Source organism: Rhinolophus sinicus, chromosome 15, assembly GCF_057876585.1.
Source record: "Rhinolophus sinicus isolate RSI-liver-muscle chromosome 15, RSI-T2T, whole genome shotgun sequence".
NCBI classification, from domain to species: Eukaryota; Metazoa; Chordata; class Mammalia; order Chiroptera; family Rhinolophidae; genus Rhinolophus; species Rhinolophus sinicus.
Window position 1 is genome coordinate 21,742,712 of NC_142515.1, and position 21,607 is coordinate 21,764,318.

At 41.8% G+C, this 21,607-nt stretch overlaps 1 protein-coding gene across 1 annotated transcript in view; it reads left to right on the top strand.

Moving 5' to 3' along the window:
* The window catches only part of NT5C2 (5'-nucleotidase, cytosolic II), a 119,244-nt gene that overhangs the window by 181 nt on the left and 97,456 nt on the right, over positions 1–21,607 (top strand). The gene's annotated exons all lie outside the window — the stretch shown is intronic.

Genomic DNA, 21,607 nt, shown 5'->3' on the forward strand with positions numbered 1-21,607 from the left:
CTGGGACTGGGGCGGCGCATTGGGGGCGGAGCTTCTGCTCCGGGCCTGGAGGGGAGAGGAAAGGGGCGCATCCAGGATCGGGGGCGGGGAAGCGCAGTGACTACCGCAGCTGCGCGCGCGACGGACTAGGGCGCGGGGACAGAACCATTTGCGTAGGAGCTGTCCCCTGTCCGCAGTGTCCCTCCCCAAGAATTGTCCGGTTTGGAAGTGACTTGAGCCGAGGGGTGCCTAAACGACTGGGGTTTGCCATCAGGAAACCACCGGCTCCGTCTCGTCTTTTGACCCTGTCTTTTTAGTCCCTTTTGACCCACTGGGAGGTTAGGGTTTTCTTGGAGGTGTTCTGTAGTCCCATCCCCACCCCGGAGCTCCCCAGGGTGACGCCTTGTTTTTCCAGTTAGAGTGGGGACCCGCAGGACAAGGCTTTGTCCTCTCCCCTCATCCCGTTCAGAGTTCCCAGGGGAAAAGTGGGTCTACGTCAGACAGCACCTCATCAGCTTTTCCTCTGCAACTCCGGGGACCGCCAGGGTCGGGAGGCTGCGCGGAAAGCCTGCAACGCCCCGGAAAAAGAGGGCGGGTAGGTAAAGTACCGGGGCCTGAGTTGCAGAGAGTGGAAAAAAGCGGAGGAAGGCTGGGATGTCCGCAATGGGCAGAGCTGAGGTGCCCCTGCCATTTGTATAAATGTGCTCTCCGGTTCACCACAGCCCTCACCACACTCTGTTGAATTACACCCACCGTATTAATTCCTTTCCTTTACCTGTCTGGCCCAGTAAGCATTGGAGATTTCAGTCTGTGTAAATCCTCATCTGGTTTGAGCGAGCCACTTCCTATGGAAATCTCTCTTTGGACAAAAGAGGTCCCTGCAAATAGATCAAACTCAGGGAGTGGGGAAGAGTGTTGGTAACTGAGCTGGCCTCCTTTACCGTCCATACATTGGGGGCAATCAAAGAATGGGATCTGGAAAGCTGAAGTCAGGGTGGAGTCTGCAGCACTGTAGCACTCCCTTCAAGCTTATGATTCCTCTCAGGATGCGGTTACGGCCCAAAGAGAGTAGGAAGAACTTCTTTACTAGATTCCAAAATTCCAGACTGAAGACATTTCTTGATCTTGGAATCTCAAGGATATAATTCTAGAATAAGTTTTAACTTCATGGGGGTGGGTGGGTGGGAGGGGGCAGAATATCACCTGGGACAGCCCACTAAAGAAAAGGGGAAAGGAAGTCCTATGGGACTTTGCACCATATCTCTTGGCTTTGTGCTTGATGTCATGGAAGATGGTCAGACCTTTTCACAGCCTGTCCTGGTTCCTTATCACAGATCAAGACCTGAGCTGGAGGGCCTCAATTCTGAGTGCTTTGGGTTCAGAAAGACCTGGTGAGGTGAAGGATGAAAGAGAGCTCACACTGCTGAACCGTGCTCTCTGCTGGCCCTCGTGCCAGGACTTCTGCATAGGTTTACTTCCCTCTGGCCACTCTTCCCTCTGGCCCCCATGTTACAGATAAGCCGAGGCTCAGCTGCAGCACTCTGCATAAAGTCACTAGCAAACAAACGTACATTCTTTCCTCACCATGTAATTTTACTTACAGCAGCAAAACTCATTAATTTCCATGCAGCAGAATAAGGCTAAGTGGGTTTCAGAAGAGTTTTGGCCAATAACAAAGTAACAGGCTGGTTGTCCTTGAAAGAACATTGGACCCAGAGTCAGAGGTGATGGGTTTGAATCTTGGCTTCTGCCACTTACTAAGCATATGGGGATAACAACACTTATCTCCTTAAGGTCATGAAAGATTGAGTTGATGCATGTAAAAATGCTTTGCAAGCTGTAAACGTATGAGGGGTTACTGCCGTCATTGTTTTCTTTCAAACAAAGGGGCAGTGCTTCGCATCTACCATCAACAGGATATGAGTTCAGTTTAGCGATAGGATTAAAGGAAACTGTCTGCTACATCCTTGCACAGGCTGCCCTTTGTTAGGGAGAATACAGCCAACCTTGATTGCTTGTGGTACCAGGGTCAGTGTGGCTAAGTGGAAATAACCACAGACAATTAAATCTTACTTCTGGGCTATAATTCCAGTCATATTTCAACCATGTTATTCAGGACTACAAAAAACTCAGCCAAAGGCCCCGGTTGGCGTTTCACCTTTCTTTCTCATTCCATCCTCCAACAGAAGCAGTATTCCAAAGGTAAAACACACATAGAACAGAACAAAATGAGACAAAAGGCATGAGTGAGCCAACAAAGGGGTAGTGGCCCTGGACAATCTAGAGCGGGTTGCGGTTTGCATATTCTGAACAGCTTATCTGACATTCCCAACTGAGATTCCACTGTGGGACTCACGCCTCCCCTTTTTTGGCATCCCATGCCACAGGCCAAGATGTTTGGCTTTAATAATTTTAGCACAAAGCTGTATTACGAAGAATGATCTTGGCTGAGCCTCAAACCACAGCTTCTTCCAGCTGGCGAGGTTTCCTGAGGGATTACCCTGTCTTCGTCTTCCTCTGATGTCAGACACACTGATATGTCATTCCCAGGTTCTCCCTCATATCTCATCCTCTGTGGCCTCTCTGTGGCATTTGGCATTGCTCACCACTCTCCTTGATTTCAAGGACTCAGTTTTTGGCTTTCTGCTCTTCCCTCATAAACTCTTTTTTAGATAGTGGGTCTCCCAGAGGTAGGGAGACTTGTGATAAAGTTCTCCCCCTAAGAAACCTAGTTTTGCATAATGATTCTTCCTAGCCATGGGCCTTTGAGCAAATCACTATTATTTGCTGAACCTTAGTTTCTTCATCTGTAAAATTTCAGTACAACTATTCACCTGAGTGGTTTCCAACCTGACTGCTCATTGGAAGTACCTGGGAGCTTAAAATTAGATTCCCAGGCCTTATCCCAGACTCATTGACCCTAAGTCTAAGAACCCTTAACATACGTCTCAGGAGATTCTGTGAAGTTTAAATGAGATTATCTGGGTGTTACAGTGCCTGCCTGCCAGGTGCGTGCTCAATAAATGGTAGCTATTAGAAGTAGCAACTTCTCATTTCATCCATTTAGTAAATATTTACTGAGTGTAAGGCCCTGGACTAAGTGCTAGGAATAAGGCAGATGTGGACTCTGCCTCTGTGAGACTGGCATTCTAGCAAGAGAGACAGGGGTTAAACAACTAATTACACAGTTGATTGTTAATTATAATTTTCACAAGTGCTCTGGAGGAGAGTTGCTGTGGGGCATATAACCAAAGACCTGACCTATGCTGATGAGTCCCAAATCCTTTTTTCCAATTTCCAACTCTGAACTCACATATCCAACTGCATGTTGGACATCTCTTCACGAATGCTTGCTGGTCTTCACATGCTTTATATCTAAAAGTGAGTTGATCATCTCCTTCTAGCTCCTCCACCACAGCCCACTTCTTGATTTTGACTTTTCTGTCCCATCTCTGTTCCTCCACTTGTGCAATTATTTCTTCCTGGAATTTCCTCCTCTGCCCCCACTTCAACTGTTGAAATGCCTAAGGTTCAAATGTTGCTTCCTCCATGAAGCCTCCCCTGCTATTTCCAATTGAAAGGGATCCTTCCCTCCCATGAACTCTTGTCCTCCTACCCATAGCCGTTGCAGTACTCACCTGGCTCGTAGTTACCTACCATTTTCTGCTATAATTATTTGTGTGCTTCCTCCTTGATCACAACTCTTCTACATCTATGTATTTCTCTCAGCATCTACTACAGTATTAAACATGTATGAGGTGAAAAATTATTTCTTGTACCACCACTTGGGAAAAGTCTTTGGTGTGACACCAAAGGTGGGATCCATAAAAGAAATCAATAAATTTGACTTCATAAAAATTTAAAAAGCTTTTGCTCTGCAAAAGACCTTGTTGAGAACATGAAAAGACAAACCACATACCAGGAGACTGTATTTGCAAATTGCATATCCAAAAAAGGATTTGCATCCATAAGATACAAAGAATTCTAAGCACAGCAGTAAGAAAACAAATATTCCAATTAGAAAATGGGCAAAGGAGTTGAACATACATTTTCCCAAAGGGAATATAAAGATGAACATATGGGAATATGTTCAACATCACTAGCCATTAGGGAAATAAAAGTTACAACTACAATGATATGCACTATATACCTCCTAGAGTGGCTGAAACAAAGTACTGACAATACCAAGTGCATGAAAGGATTCAGAGCATCTGGAACTCTTATCTGTTGCTGGTGGGACTGTAAAATGGTACAGCCACTCTGAAAAACACTTTGGCAGTTTCTTAAAAAGTTAAACATACACTCACTGTGTGACCCAGCAATCTCACTCCTCAATATTTAGCCTAGGAAAATGAAAACCCATGTTTACACAAAAATATGTACATGAATGTTTACAGCAGCTTTCTTTATAATAGAGAAAAAACCAGGAAACAACCCAAATGTCCTTCAACAAGTAAATGAATAAACAAATCATGATAATCCAGCCAATGAATACTACTCAGTATTAAAAAGAATCAACTATTGATGAATAATTCATAACTTGGATGAATTGCAAGGGCATTAGGCTGAATGAAAAAAGCTAATCTCAGAATGTTATACATTATGTGACTCCATTTGTGTAACATTCTAGAAGTGACAAAATTATAATGATGGAGAACATATCAATGGTTGATTAGTTAGGGTTGTGGAGACGATGTGACTATAAGTGGGTAACATGAGAAGTTTGTGTGTGTATGTGTTGATAGAATAGTTCTGTTACTCAAATCTATACATGTGATTAAAATTCACAGAACTAGAGAGAGAGACAAAGAAACTGAGAAACCTAGTGAAATCCAAAGTAAAATAAACTCTGTAGTTGAATTAATTTGTTGTGTCAATGTCATTTTTCTGGTTTTGATAATGTGCTATGGTTATGTAAGATGTTATCGTGGGGCCCAAGCTGGGTGAATGGTACCTGGAAACTTTCTGTACTATTTTTGCAACTTCTTGTGAGCTTTAAACTATTTCAAAGTAAGAAATAGTTCTTTGAAAATATATATACGTATATATTTATAAAATATGTATATATGCAAATGTTCTTTGTAGATACATGCTGAAATATTTAGAGTTGCAATGTCATAATTTATATAACTTACTCTCAAATGTTTTGTAAAAAACAGTATACATACACTTAGAGGGAGGAGATAAAGCAAATGTGGCAAAATTTTAACAGTGAATACAGATGTTTGTCATCTTTGTCTTGCAACTTTTCTCTAAGTTTAAAAATTTGCAAAATAAAAAGTTAGGAAAATTGATTAATATATAGATAGATAAGATAAATAGGTAAGTAAGCAAAAAAGAAAGTATTCCCAATCTGGAATCGAACCAATGACCTTCAATCTAACACTCTCCTAACTTGGTCTAATTGTGAAGTCCTCTCCCCTCACCTCCTGCCCAGCGGTAGGAAAAGGCTGCTTGTTCTGGAGTAATTGAATAAGGTCAGAATTCATACTCTGTTGGGAGTATTTTAAGTGCTGCTCCAAGTCCTGGGTGTTACCATAGTCACCTAGTAAACATGCCAGCTGCTGGGATTACAACGATGAATATAATTAGAAGTGATAAAAATGTGTCACTTTCTCAAGAGTAATTTAATTTTTTATTTTTTACTTTACTTATTTATTTTTTTGAGGAGGGTGCAGCTCATAGTGGCCCATGACGGGGATCGAACCAGCAACCTTGGTGCTACCAGCACCATGCTCTAACCAACTGAGCTAACTGGCCACCCCCTTAATTTAATATTTTGTAAATATAGAATCATATGTATTTTATATACTTTTTTTTCAACTTTCTTTTTTCATGTCATAAATTGTAGCCATTTCCCCACATCAGTAATATAGATCTATTTACTTAGCTTTACAATTTAGTGTAGTGTTTCGTTGTATGGATGTCCCATAATTCATTTAATCTTGATTCATTACAACCTCTTGTTGGACTTTGTGTTGTTTCTAGTTTTTCCCTATTAAAAACACCATGATTTAAAAAATAATAATAATAAAGTAAAAGAAAATATATTACCTGAGTGAAATCCAGCCTTCATCTTTACTTTGCCTTAATCATCCAACCAACATTTATTGAACACCTACTGTGTGTTTGGTGCTGTTTATGTCAGTTAGTGTGAGAGAAGACATGAGACATGGTCCCTACCCATAAGGAGCTTACGATTAGTTGAAGAGTTATGGTTAACTTGAGGTCCTGTCTTAGGGACCACCATAAGGCAGTGTGTATTTGCACACCACATATGCTAAGTACTCAGAAGGAGATATACCCCTGTTATGTGACAGGTTTTTAATTAGTTATTTTTTCAGCCATGTTTCTTTCACCTCCATGAAAAGGTGCTTGCATGAGCATATCACTAAGGCAGGTGGGGAGGATCATGCCCCAAACTTTCTGGAGAAAGGAGAATGTTTTTAACAAAGATACATGAAGGAACATGATATCATACTAAGTCATACTCCTAGTTGTCCTTTGTTTATAAAAATCAAACTGTTTCTGTCTACACAGAGGACAGAAATAGTTATGAGTCCTTTGATATGGCTCAGTTGACAGTGACACATCAATCTATGTGGTAGTTTCATTCACAATTTTGTGTTTACATGATTTTTGTATTGCATTTTTTATGCACAGCCTTTTTCCTCCTTTTATTTGTTCCATATTTTAGCTGAAGGCATTTGGGGTTTCTTGGTGACTGTTCTTATTTAAAAAATAAAATCAAAGCAAAGTTTCTGTGTTTCGATCTTAGCCGTCTCACTGTGCTTAAGCCTATCCAGAAGTCTCTGTGTATCTGTGTGCTTCTCTCTCTCTCTCTTTCCTATGCTTTTCACTTCCCAGAATTATCTCTTTATTCACCTCTCCTAAATCCAAGGTTAGGCTGAATTGGAGTTGCAAGAACTCCAGGATTAAAAGAAACAGGAAGCTTGCCGGCCTTGTCACATCTCAGTACCTCGGACAGCTCCCCAGCTTTCCCGGTGTGGCTGCCTCTGCTTTTTAGACTTCACAAAATGTCAGAATGGAATCGAATTTGAGAAACCATTTGGTCCACCCTCTGCTTTTTGCTGATGCCCAGAGAAGGGATTCCAGTCAGCAAATATTTCAGGATTATTAACTGCCTGACTGTGGGAAATGCAAAGAGCTTGAAGGGCTTTCTCTCTCCCTCAGCATTTCCTGCACCTACATGTCTTGACGCCTAAAAAAAATCCTTCGGTTCAACTCTGCAAACTTATGTAGATCAAGCTTTTCCCACCGTAGAAAGAGAACTGCCTAAATACAGATATGCTCTGAGAAGGGGAACAAAGGGACTCCAGTTTGAATGAGAAAATTATTTTTCCTAAGGGCTGGTCTCCATGGGAAATAGAGGAAGAGAGAGCACCAGAGCACTGGGGGGGGGGGGGGGGGGTCGGGGGCAAAAGGGGCTGGGGAGGGAACAGCAGAATGAAGTAGAAAAGAGGCTCCTTCGAAGTCTGGGGCCTCTGACGGCAGAGTGGTGAGCTTCACACTTTCATCAGTGTACATGAGCACACCGGCAAAGGAGAAGCCTCACACTTTCATAAAATGAGACTAGAGAGGCCTATTGTCTCCTCTCCCAAAAACGCATAACAAGAGTCACTAGACTCATTTTCAAAAGATATTTATGTAATGATTCAATACATTTTGTCTTCTTTGTTCCTCACAACAACTTAGAAAGGGTTTTCTTATCTCTGTTTTCCAAATGAATAAACTGAGACACTAAAAGGTTGGGTAACTTGCCCAGAGTGACAGAGCTAGAAAATGGCAGAGCTGAATCCAGTTTCTCTGACTCCAAGTTGGTGTTTCTAAAACCTTTTTGTCACCCCAAACAGAAACTCTGTAACCTTTACATAATAACTCTCCATTCTCCCAGCCCCCCAGCCCATGGTAACTTCTATTCTATGTTCTGTCTGTTTGATTTTGACAATTCTAGGAACTTCACATAAGTGGAGTCACACAATATTTGTTATTTTGTCTCTGGCTTATTTGATATAGCATAATGTTTTCAAGGGTCACCCGGGTTGTAGGATGTATTTGAACTTAATTTCTTTTTATGGCCTGTTGGGGTCTTGTGGTGACAAAGAACAGATTCACTGAGTCCACCAAAAGTAATGAGGAGTTATTGTAAACAACCTGGTAGAATTAAGGAAGACAGAAATCTCAGCCACATGGCTAGAGGTTCAGAAATAGCCATATGACTGGACTTTTTGGGACCCACCGTGTTTCCCTGAAAATAAGACCTAACCGGACCGTCAGCTCTAATGCATCTTTTGGAGCAAAAACTAATATAAAACCTGGCCTATTTTACTATAATATAAGACCTGGTCTTATATAATATTTCACTATAATATAAGACCGGGTCTTATATTAATTTTTGCTCCAAAAGATGCATTAGAGCTGATGGTCTGACTAGGTCTTATTTTCGGGGAAACACGGTAAATACAGTTTGGAATCTGATCAGCACAGCTCTAGGGACTAAAATATCTCATTGTCCCCTTAGTGGCAGGAATTTGCTGTTTTCTGATACTCAGACATTTTACCAACTTAGTGGTATTTTGCTTCCACAGCTCCTGTATGGTCTGGCAGTACAAACCACCTGCATCTTATTCTATGAAAAGCAAGCCTCAGGTTTTTGCTGACTATGGATTTTTATCATTTCAGTGATATGCTATCTTTTCTCCCTCTGTGCTCTTCATCTCCTGCACCCACTGTCAACTGATACTCTCTCCAAATATCTCTCATTCTGTTTTCTGATTGGTCTGGTTAATTGCCAGTCATCTCATACCGTACCACCTCATAAGCCACCTGTCTGATTAGAAATCAGCTGCCCTTGAGTCAAACATCTTCCTCTACTCCAGTTGATAAGTCAGATGCTATTGAATATGGCTTTTCATGGTAGAGACCTGCCTACTTTGAGAGGAGGTTGGGAGCATGGCAGGCAGGCACCCTGAGAGTCATTGACTTCAGTTCTGTACATCAGATCGACCACACTATGCTAAGAGACTGTCTATTGCACTGTAACCCGATGGCCTGCATCTACTTCTGTGGCTTCACAAGTCACAGAGCAGAGCTGTGCATATGTCTGAGTTGATGTGTACTAGGCAGGTATTTCTGCACTTATTTTCAGATTATATAAATAATTGCCATATGGTGATATATAATTTGGAGTTGCTTGAAATATCCCCAGCTTATGTCCAGCTGCCTACTTACAGTTTTTGTATGGGGTTGCTTCTCTCAAGACTGAAAATCTGTTTTCAGTTCTCTTGCCAAGTCTCCAGTAACAGGAAGATATTCAGAACACAGGGTACAGTGAGGTGTTAACAAATCCATGAAGTGTGTTCCAGTTCCTATAAGCTGTAGGAGAAAGGACTGGATTCTGGGAATCAGGCCATTTTTAGTTCTGTGACAGTGACAGAATATAGTGCTTTCCCAATAGTACATAAATATCTCCTGCCCACCCTCTTCCTGCTACATTTCCCAGCCTCCCTTGTAGTTAGGTGGGGGCATGTGACTAATTCTGGTCAAAGAGCTGTGAGAAGAAGTGATGCATGTTTTTCACACTTCATCTTCCTGGGAGGTATGAGTTGAGTTGGCAGAACCCACAACGTAGAAGCAGACTGGACCCCTGAGTCATCATTAGGGATGGTGCTGTCCTAGAGTCTCCTGGCTGCAGAGGACTTTTTGTGAGTGGGAAATAAATCTCTATGGGTTTGGCCCTAGAGACTGGGGTTTGGTTTGCTGTTACTGTAGCATAGCCTAGAGTCACCCTGATTGGGACAGTCATAGACAACTGTGAGGTTGGGCAAGTAACAGTGTCTTCCATCCTCATCTTTTTCTGAAACATAAGAGTTGCCCCAGATAATCTTAAAGATCACCTTCTAAGATTCTCTGATTCCTAATTGACCATGTCTTGTTTACTTTTTCTGGGCAAGGTTTCTGTCCATTTTTACTGTCACTGAAGTATATTATTCTCACTTGAGCCATTCTAAAAGCCTTCTGATTGTGCCCCCCATCTCCGGCTCATGCATGTTAGCCTTCCTACTTCCTCAGGATAGATTATGTCACCTTCATCCTCAGAAGCCTTCACTGGCTACCCACTGCCTGCTGAACAAAATCTATGTGCTATCTGACATTCATATAGCCAAACTAGGAATGAAGCCCTAATAAAATTACAGAAACCACCAAGTGAATTGTAATAATGATGTTTGCCAGTAACATGCCTACTGGTAACATGCAGAACACACACACACATATTTACTTTTTTTAAAAAAAATTATTCTAAGTGTGTTTTTCCAGGACCCAACAGCTCCAAGTCAAGTAGTTATTTCAATCTAGTTGTGGAGGGTGCAGCTCACAGTGGCCCATGTGAGGATCGAACCGGCAACTTTGTTGTTAAGAGCCCAGCACTCTAACCAACTGAGCTAACTGGCCACCCCAGAACACGTGTGTGTTAAAATGCAGAATATGTGTGTTAAAATCCACATCCAAGGTTGATTGAAGACTTTCTGAGTTACAGAGATGTAAGGCAAGGCCCCTGCCTTCCAGGGAATGAGGGGTGTGTTGGGTGGGGGGAGAGGGGGATGTGTGCAAGAAGCAGTCTGCTTAGAACAGCAAAGGAGTCCTTAAAGTGGCTTCCTGGGGACAGCAGCAAAAGGCAACTAATATTTACATCTTACTTCCTAGTTCAAACAGCATTTTCACAAGAATCCTGTGAGGTGACTATTAGTGTTTTTATTCTGCTAATGAGAAAAAAATACTGAGAGGTCAGGGATTTGCCCACGGTCACAAATCTACGCTTCTAACTCAACACCTTATACTGTGTGCTCCCCTGTACCAGTTGTTTCTCAAACAAGAGAAAGTACCTCAACTCCGGTACCATGGGCCCCCTCTCCCAGTTTAGAATACTGTTTAAAATCCTCTTTAAAGTCATAAAGCTCAAGGCTAGGGCTGGGATAATATGAGTCTGGAGTATCTAGTAGTTCCAGAAAGAAAGGAAGTACTCAAAAACAAACAGCAAATAAATATGTTTTTTAAAAAAAGATGGGGCATGTTAAAAGGATATAAGGGCCAACCTGAAAGACACCCAACAGCCAATGCTGGAACAATTTGAGCAATAAAGTAAATTATGAGGTATAATCCAAAGAATAAAATAAATATCTGTGAACCCATACTGATGTAATTAAAAAATTGAATGAATAAATAAATGAGGAAGAAGGGACAAATCTCCCTTATAGAACAATTCCAGTTAATACATGTAAAAGGAATGAGAGAAACAGGAAGTCACCATTAGAATGCCACAGTAATAATTGCTGCAGGCAAGATCTACTGATAAAGCTAGTATTAGTGAGCAAAACTTTAAGGAGAAACAGGATATTTGCATATCCTCAAAGTTAGACCCCAAAATATGTATTGATTATCTTGTTTCTAACATATGTCCAAAAATACTTTGGTACTCCTCCCTTCACAATGCAAAGCTTAATTCAGTTCCCCTTAAGTGTGGACTAGATTTAGTGATATATTTCTAATGAATAGAGCAGGAGTCAGCACAGAGCCAAATAGGAACTGTATTAGTCTCTGTGAGCCAAACAGTGTCTTTCATAACAAATCGTCTCTGTTGTAGCATGAAAGCAGCCACAGAAAATATGTAGATGTATCTAATCACTATGTTGTACACCTGAAACTAGTATAATATTGTGTCAACTGTAATTGAAAAACAAAAACATATTAAAAGAAAACATTTCAAAACCACACACACACACACACACACACACACTTTTGACGAATGAGTATCTCCAGTATCAATAAAACTTTATTTACAAAAAGAGGCAGTGGGCTGGATTTGGCCTTGCAGCCATAGTTTGCTGACCTCTGGAATAGCAAATGCAAAGGAAAAAATACTAATTTTGCAGTGGAGAAACCTGACGGGTATCACCTTAATCAAATGATCAAGGTTAACATTACTGTAATAAGCTGTATTGAAGTGATGTCAGTGAAATGTCAGAATAAGGAATTCAAAATTCCATCCTTTCATAATAGCAACAAAAAAGGCAAAACTGTCAGAATCAACTTTCTCAGACCACTGAACACTAACAACCAGGGGAATGCTTTCAAGAAAAATCAGCTGAGGACAGCCTGGTGGCTCAGGCGGTTAGAGCTCCGTGCTCCTAACTCCAAAGGCTGCCGGTTCGATTCCCACATGGGCCAGTGGGCTCTCAACCACAAGGTTGCCAGTTTGACTCCTCGACTTCTGCAAGGGATTGTGGGCTCCGCCCCCTGCTACTAACAACTGGCAACTGGAACTGGAGCTGAACGGTGCCCTCCACAGCTAAGATTGAAAGGACAACAAGTTGACTTGGAAAAAGTCCTGGAAGTACACACTGTTCCCCAATAAAGTCCTATTCCCCTTCCCCAATAAAATCTAAAAAAAGAAAGAAAGAAAGAAAGAAAGAAAAACTCTAAGACATAGTCCTGGAAAACTAGAAAGCCACAAACATGCCCAGGACTGTGCACGTGCTCAGGAAATACCTGAGAAATTCCTACTCTGTCACTTCTGGCTGACCTTCGTGCTCTGCACAAGCAGGAAGTGAAAGCTAAGGCAAAGCTGTAAACTGCTTGCCTGGGTGTTGAAGGCATTAGACAAGACACAGAAGAGCCCATCTACAAAAACTGGGAGTTTTTTTGTTACCAGGTATTTAAGGAAATCTGTGCTCAATCACTCTCTGACCACTAACCTAACAGAGGAGACTTCAGTGGCCACATATGCAAAGAATACTGACTTTACAAGATTAATTCAGAAAAGTCACTAAACAAGCAAACAGGAAAAACTACAACAAGCAGCAACAAACTCTAGGAAGAGGGGAAGGATCTGATTTCCAGAGTTGCCACATTAGAATATTCAAAATGTCCAGTTTTCAACAAAAATTGCAAGACATACAAGAAACAGAGCAAAGAAGCAATCAGTATAAACTGTCCCTGAGGAAGCCCAGGTGCTAAACTTATTAGACAAAGACTTTAAATCAGCTAATTAAAATATGTTCAAAGAACTAAAGGAAACTATCCCCAAAGAACTAATGGAAATCATAAGAATGATGTCTCACCAAATATTGAATATCAATAAAGACATATAAAAGGAACTGAATAAAAATGTTGGAGTTGCAAATATAATAACTGAAGTAAAAAGTCACCCGAGTAGCTCCAGATCAGTGTTGATGAGGCAGAAGAATGACTCAGTGAACTTGAAGATAGGTCAATTGAGATGATCAAGTCTGAGGAACAGAAAGAAAAAAAGACTGAAGATAAATGAAAAGAGATTAAGAGACCTCCTGAAGTACCAGAAGGAGAAGAGAGAGAGAAAGAGATAGAAAGAATATTTGAAGACATAATGGCCAAAAACTTGCCAAATTTAAATAAAAATATTAATTAACCTACACATTCAAGAAGCTCAACAAAATCCAAATAGGTTAAACTCAAACAGATTTACACACAGACACATTATAATCAAATTGTTACAAGCCAAAGACAAATAGAATCTTGTTGAAGATTCTCAATAAAATCTTGCAAGACAGAAACAACTCATCTACAGTGGCATCTCATTGAGATGATTAAATGATGATTTCTTATCAGAAACCATGGAGGCCAGAAGACAGTGGGATGATATAGTCACAGTGCTGAAAGGAAAAAACTGTCAACCAAGAATTCTATATACAGCAAAACAATTCTTTAGATATGAAGGGGGAATAAAGGAGACATGAAAAATTCCTAAATAAACAAAAACTAAAAGAGTTCATCACTAGTAGTCCTGTCTGACAAGAAATGCCAAAGGGAGTCCTTCAGACTAAAATGAAATTAGACAGTAATTCAGAACCACATGAAGGAATAAAAAATACCATTAAAGGTAACTTCGTAGGTAAATATTTTTCCCCTAGGCTGGTGATTCTGGTGTTTTCAGGTCGTGCTAGTCTCATGAATTAAAACTGGGCTTCTGAGAAACAATGGTTTCATGTCTTTTGTCATTATTTCTTACCCTCTTTCTTTGGAGAGCAGGATTAGGATAGTGGAAAACAGGAATCCTAAAATAAATAGAAGGGTTCTATCCTTCAGAGAGGACTGTCTCTTGTACCCCCTGTAATATGGGACTTGGACCATGCCCCTTTCCTGCTTTCCACAGATGTGTGATTTTTTCTCATCATTTGAGACAATTTGCTTCCCAGATTTTCCATCCTCGTTGCATCTTCCTAGTCCCCAAAGGTGGACACACACTGAGAGTTCTGTAATGAATGTTTAGTGGTCCATCATTTCCATTGCTCAAAGAATTCATTTTTAAAGAAATCAATTAGGATGAATCATTCCTGCTCTAGGAGCTCATGATTAATGAGTTGGTGCGTTTAAAATGTTTCCTGGACATGCAGGCAGTCAGACTTAATTCAAAGGCTTTTTTTTCTCTCTTCTGTTTCTTCATTTAAAACAAAGTATACTGTCTCTTTCTCTCTCATTAAAAATAGGCTTAATAGGTAGATTATAGCTACTCCTTCAGAGATTCTAGAATTAGGGCTCTTGTGATAATTAGAGAAATAAGTCTCAGACTGAGCTTCCATCCAGCCTTGGGAAAAGAACAAAGGTTAATTTTTTGCTTCCATTATAATTCTGTATTCTGATTTTTAAATGTTTAACTCTTATTTCATATTTTTCAGGTTGCTATGCTCTTCAAATATGTTTAAAATTATTCACTTTTAAAAGCCCATCAAGTTGACATAATTTACTTCAGTATTCCTCGGTAGCTAGACATTTAAATTTTTTTGTTCTCCAATTTTTATCACTGTAAAAAAACATTGCAGTGAATTCTCCCCCCCTTTTTTCCTTCTTTTCAATTATTTATTTAAGGCAAATTCCCAGAAGCAGGGTCACCAAGTTAAAGTACACAGATATATATTACAAAATTGTTTTCTAAAATGGTTGTGCCGATTTATCACTTGGAATTTATTACTGTATTTATTTTACTATACCCTCACCAACATGGAGCATTGTAATTTTAAACTTTGCTAACTAGAATATATATGTATATATATTTTTTATCCCAACTTTTTATTTTGAAATAGTCCAAATCTTCAGAAAATTCATGAGTAATACAATGAACACTGGATGCCCTTTCCTTAGATTGAATTGTTAACATTTTGCCATATTTGTTATATTTGCTTTCACTCTCTATACAGACACTTGTGTACATACATACCTTTTCCTAAACCATTTGAGCTAGTTGCAGGCACCATGACACTTCACTCCTAAATACTTTAGTAAGTATCTCCTAATAACATGGGTGTTCTACATAGCCACAACATAATTATACCCTTGGGAAATTTAACATTGACACAATGCTATTTTTAATTATATATATATTATATATATATTCAAATTTTCCTATTTGTCCTTTACAGCTGCTTTTGTTGTTTTGTTTCTGAATCATACATTGCACTTGGTTGATGTATCTCTTCTATCCCTTTTAATCTGGGACAGTTTTCCAGTCTTTTTGTTATTTTTTACATTGATATTATCCATATTTCACACATCTAAGGCTTACAGACACCAAGTAACGGCTTAAAGTTCCAGAAAGTGATTGAGCTGAGTTTTAATACAGGTCAGTCTTACTTTAAGCTCACGCTTCTTCAACATATCATGCCTTCTTAAAACTATATTCAGGGGCTGCCCGGTGGCTCAGGCAGTTAGAGCTCCATGCTCCTAACTCCGAAGGCTGCCGGTTCGATTGCCACAGGGGCCAGTGGGCTCTCAACCACAAGGTTGCCGGTTCAACTCCTCGAGTCCCGCAAGGAATGGTGGGCTCCGCCCCCTGCAACTAAGATTGAACACGGCACCTAGAGCTGAGCTGCCGCTGTGCTCCCAGATGGTTGAGAGGATGGTTGGAGCGCATCCTCTCAACCACAAGGTTGCCGGTTTGACTCCCACAAGGAATGGTGGGCTGTGCCTCCTGCAACTAGAAAACGGCAACTGGACCTGGAGCTGGGCTGCGCCCTCCACAAATAAGACTGAAAGGACAACAACTTGAAGCTGAATGGCACCCTCCACAACTGGGATTGAAGGGACAGCAACTTGACTTGGAGAAAATGCCTGGCAGTACATACACACTGTTCCCCAATGGAGTCCTGTTCCCCTTCCCCAATAAAACAAGCAAACAAACAAAAAAACCTCCAAAAAAACCGTATGCAAAATAAGGTGGAGTATTCTCCCATAGATCCATCCAGCGTGAGGTGATGAAAGGATGGCAAATACAAGGCTTGTACATTACCACTCACCATTCCTCACTCATGGCAGACGTTACTAATCAAATCTACCACTTAACCCTCTAAGGCTCCATGTTTGAATTCTTTCCTAAGTCATAGGTCCAGGCAGGTGCTAACAATTGAGAGGAGTTGGCATGGAAGATTAAATTTATTCTGTGGATTTGTAATCAGGCACACGTGGGTTCAAACTCATACTCTATCGTAACTTACTAGCTAGCTGTATGATTTTGGGCAAGTCATTTAATCTTTCTGAGGCTTACTTTTGTCACTTATAAATTGAGATAATGTTTAATTTTCAGTAGAGTTACATTAGAATTATTATGAGGATTGAAGGCATGTTTGTACAAATACCCGGTACTGTACCTGGCCCCTATTAGGCACTCAAAAATGTATAGCTTTTAAGGAGCCCCGTCAGTCACTTCAGTTTATGCTCTGGAGACCATGGGAAACATTTAGAAAACCAGGAAATTATATTAAGGAACCAAGGTTTGAAGAAAACTACATACAGCATATGATCAAGTACAGACTGTGAGTTCTGTAGAAGTTTAAAAAAAGGAGTGGGGGAGAGCCTGGCTGGTGTGCTTCAGGGTGGCCTTGGGAAAGAGGCAGGATTTGAGTGGGTCAGAAAGAGATTTAGGGTTTGGATGAACCACCGCTGGGGAAGTGGAACAGCGTGAGAAAAGTGGTGAGAGAAAGTTAAGAGTACAGCCCTTTTGGAGGGGAGAGTGGAGCCTGAGGCATGTTTGGGAATAATGAGTGTCTTTAGGTGAGAAGGAAAAGCCCCTGGGGGCGGGAACCTTGAATTTCCAAGCCGGCCCCGATCTTCCCCCAATAAGCAAGCCCCAAGAGCACCCGAGAGGCCAGAAACCCTGCACGTTTCTTGGCTACCACCAGGGGGCAGTATAGCCCAAAAAGCTTGGCGCTTCTCGATTCATTTACTTCCAAGTTCCTATTTTGTGCCAGAAGCTCAGCTAGGAATTGAAAAGTATCTGTCCACCAGTCTAACGGTCTAACGTTTGTGGAGCACTTTGCAGGGAAGTTGCAATGCACTTTTTCTTTGGTGATCTCATCTAATATTAACCACAAACCTGTGTGGTCTCCATGTATTAGTACCGTCCCCATGCGGAACTGATGATGAGGGTTTTAAGTGATTTAAACGCTCCTAAGGACATTGGAGGAAGGAGTCATGCAGCAGAGGGTGTTCAGCCCAATCAGTTTAGCTCATGGAATGAAAGGACTGCGTGTGGGTCCAACTCCATCATTTTACAGAAGAAGCTGAAGCCCAAGAGAGGGAGCAACTTTGTGCAAGGTCACCCCTTGGTGCCAATGAACCAGGAAGTCACCCTGAGAAGCAGTCTGGTGTGCTGAGAGCCCCTCCCTGGAGGATCAGGCCTGGGTGGGGATGTGAGTGTCACATTAATTAGTCAGCCTGGGTACCCTTCCAGGAGAAAAGGTTATCCTCAAGTCCCTTACGGCCTCGTATCTGTTCTGAGAGGTGCTCACCTCTGCCCTTTTTCTGCAGGAGTGGCCAACAGTATCATGAAAGGAAAATCAGCCGTTTATCCTAGCTTCTAAGGTAGGGAGTAAGGAGAGGCAAGGGGAGGATCCCTGGACACCTAGCCCTCACATACCTTTGGTTAATATTTATTCTTTCTCCTTTCTCGGCCTGGAAACCAAGGGGAAGCCATGAAGCCGAGCAGCAGCTTGTGAAACAAGATTCCGGGAGCTCAGAGAAGCTTGTTCCTGTGACAGATGACTCAGCACAGGCTCAGAACGACAGGGAGTGTCCCCCAGCCTGGATCCTGCGTAGGCCCATGCCACTACGTTGGCCACTGTGGCTGTTCCCGTTCATCTGCTCAGGGGAGATTCTGTCTCCTAGGAGCCGAAGGATGTCCTGGCTGCCCCCAGCTAATGAGTGTGCAGTGTATCAGGGCCCCTGTGGTTTGATCTCCAAATAATGCACTGACCCTGGAAGAGGATGCAGAGACCCTCCTCCTCTCCAGACTCTTGTCAGTACTACCTCCAGACTAGGCTTTCTAAAACAGATGCCATCAGGGCACTCCCAAAGAGTGCCTCACTGCCTCTAAGTAGCGATCCAGACAATCCAGGATCTTAGCACAATGTGGTCCTGACCAAAATTTTTGCCTTCCCCGCTACCCCTTCTCCTTCTTTCTACCGTGCACCCTGTATCCTAGCTCAGGGCTCCTCAGTATGGTCCGTGGACCACCTTCTTCAGAATCACTGAGGATACTTGTTTTAAAATGCAGATTTTGGGGCCCACTGAATCAGTTGCTGGTGGGGCCTGGGAATCTGCATTTTAATGATACGGAGGCTGATTCTTGCACAAATTGCCATTTAAGAATTGCTGCTCTGCTAAACCAGATTGTTAAATTTCCTATCTCTGGGCCCCCAATGCCCTTTCTCATGCTGTTCCTCTTTCTAGAATGCCTTTCATACACTTCCCAGCCTGGTGCACTCTATTCCTTCTTTAAGGTTCATTGACGTGTCAGCTCTTCTGTTCTGCTTCCCTCAAAACTAGGTTCCTTTTTTTGTGTCCAGACAATCCCAGTACACTCTCTACCTTCTTCTGCTCTAGAGTTTTCATTTTGTGTCAGGGTTGGCTCCTGTACTTGTTTGTGAGCTCCATAAAGACCATAGATGATTCATTTTCGAATCCCCGGGGCCTAGCAAAGTACCTGGCAGAAAGAAGGCATGCTTGTTGAATGAATGAATGAATGAATGAATGAATGAATGAAAACTAGGCATCAGTCTAACTCAGAAAGATAGATTTAACCCATTTTGTAGCTGACAGAGCTAGAATTTATGGTACAGGTTCCTGCTTCACAGTTTCAGTCTGTTACTTTTTCTAAATGTTTGGTCTACCCTTGAGGAAGCTATGGATTCACATTTTGGCAAAAGGTATTTAGATTAGCCATGAGTTAAGACTTAGAATTATTTTTTAAAATCCCAAAATGTGATTCTGTGTTAGGCCAAGGAACTGCTTTCTCTTGATCTCTTTTAGCATAGAACCCACCAGGCTTTTTCTCCACCTTAGATCTATTCCTGAGGATCACCTAACTCATAATTCTTGAACTTGTAACCCTAGTGACGTAACTGCCGCCTCAGCCAGGCACACCCTGGACCTTGTTATGACTGACTCAGCTCAGAAATGCCAACATACTGGTCTCTGGCTAGAGTTTCTTTGCCTTCAGCCTGCTCACTTCCCCGATTCCCAGTTCACGTGCTCGCTGATGTCATGGCTCCCTGGGTCTCTTTTCTAAGCCCCAGCCCAAGAGTGGCCTCCTGTTTCCCCTTCTGTATGGAGGCGCCCCTCTTCCTGTCTGAGGCACTCCCTCACCTGCGTGCTAGACTTCATCTCTCCTGGGCACCCTGCCTCATAATCACCATCTCCTTTTCCTTTGTCTTCAGTCTGTCCTCTGGCTCTTTCCCTACCACACATAAACAGTCAGGTTTCTCTCACCATTGTGGCTACTTTCCTCTAGCTATTAGCCAGTTAAGGTTCTGGGACCAATTCAGATGTGTGGGGGTTTCCCCACACCCCCAAGCAATTCTTGGACACCAGCTGGGTGTATTCAGCTCAATTCTGACACTATTTATCCAGAGGTAGCATCAGATTCCACTGGTTAAGAACTCAGTCCTACAAGACCGCCCCGCGCCCCCCACTTCAGATGCCAATCATAAGCCCAGGTTGTTACCTGTGCTTTTAACTGACTGGCTATAAATCAGAGGTTCCCACAAACCCCTTCTTTCTGGGTTTGATTAATTTGCTAAAGCGGCTCACAGATCTCAGAGAGACATTTTATTTACTGGATTAGCAGTTTGTTATAAAATATGTATAACTCAGGAACAGACAGATGGAAGAGACGCATAGGGCAAGGTCTGGGGAAAAGGGCAGGAGCTTCCATGCCCTCTCTGAGCACACCACTCTCCCCAAATCTCCACTTGTTCACCAACCAGGAAGCTCTCTGAACCCATCCTTCTAGGTTTTCATGGAGGCTTCATTACATAGGCATGATTGATTAACTCATTGGCTCTTGGAGATTGATCTAACCTCCAGCCCCTCTCCACCCCCAGAGGTCAGGGGGTTGGGACTGAAAGTTCCACCCCTCTAATCACTTGATTGGTTCTCCTGGCAACCAGCCCCCATCCTTAAATGCTTTCCAAAGTTATTCACTGACATAACAAAACACACCTTAATGTTCTCCTAACTTAGGACATTTCAAGGGTTTTAGGAGCTCTCTGGCAGAAAGGAGACAAAGACCAAATATATGTATATTTCTGATTATAAATCACAATATCATGCCAATCTTTCAAGTTCCCTCATAGCATAGCTTGTCAAAAACGTAGGCCCCATTGGCTACCACTCACTCTCAACTTCATTTCTGTCCCCACTACTCCAGTGATTCTTCCCAAGGCTACAGCAACCTCCTGACTCCAAATTCCAGTGAGCAGGTTACAGTTGCTATTTTGCTTGCATTTTGTATGGCATTTGCCACTGTGAGTCACTCCTTTCTTCTTGACTCTCTGTTCTTGGTTTGCCAAGCACTCTACTTACTACCTTCTTTATTTATAGGGTCCTCTACTTATTCTCGAATGTCAATGGTCCAACTATTTGGACTTTTCCTTGTTTAGCCCTTTTATCTTCTTGCTTTATTTGCTCCCTCTGCGATAGCTCATGTAAGCTAAAGCTTATCACTAGTCATGCAAGACGTCTGACATCTCTGAGCCTTAGAAAAATGAGAATTGTCATGAAAAATACAACTTACGCACATGAAGAGCCCAGCAAAGCGCCTGCCATGGAGTAGAGGCTCACTAAATGGTCGTACTTTGTAGTCTTACTGTGAATAATAATGTTTTGATCTCTACCCTATAGGTTTGTATCTCTCTTCATTACAAAAGCTTATTCCTTTTGATTGCTGAATAATATTCCATAATATGGCCGTGTCATAGTTTGTTCATCCATTAATCTATTGAAGGCTTTCTTGGTTGCTCCCAGTTTTGGGTGATGATGAATATAACGGTCATAAACATTTATGTGCAGGTTTTTGTGTAGATGTGTTTTCCAGTCAGTTGGGTAAATACCAAGAAGGGTGATTACTGGACGGTATAGTATATTTATGTTTAGCTTTGCAATTGCCAAATTGCTGCTTTTTAAAGTTTTTATTATGGTGATTTTTGAACAGTCCCCAAAGCAGACGGACTCACATAATGAATCCGCATGTACCTATGACCCAGCCCTAACAACCATCAATCCTGCACCATTTACCCCCATT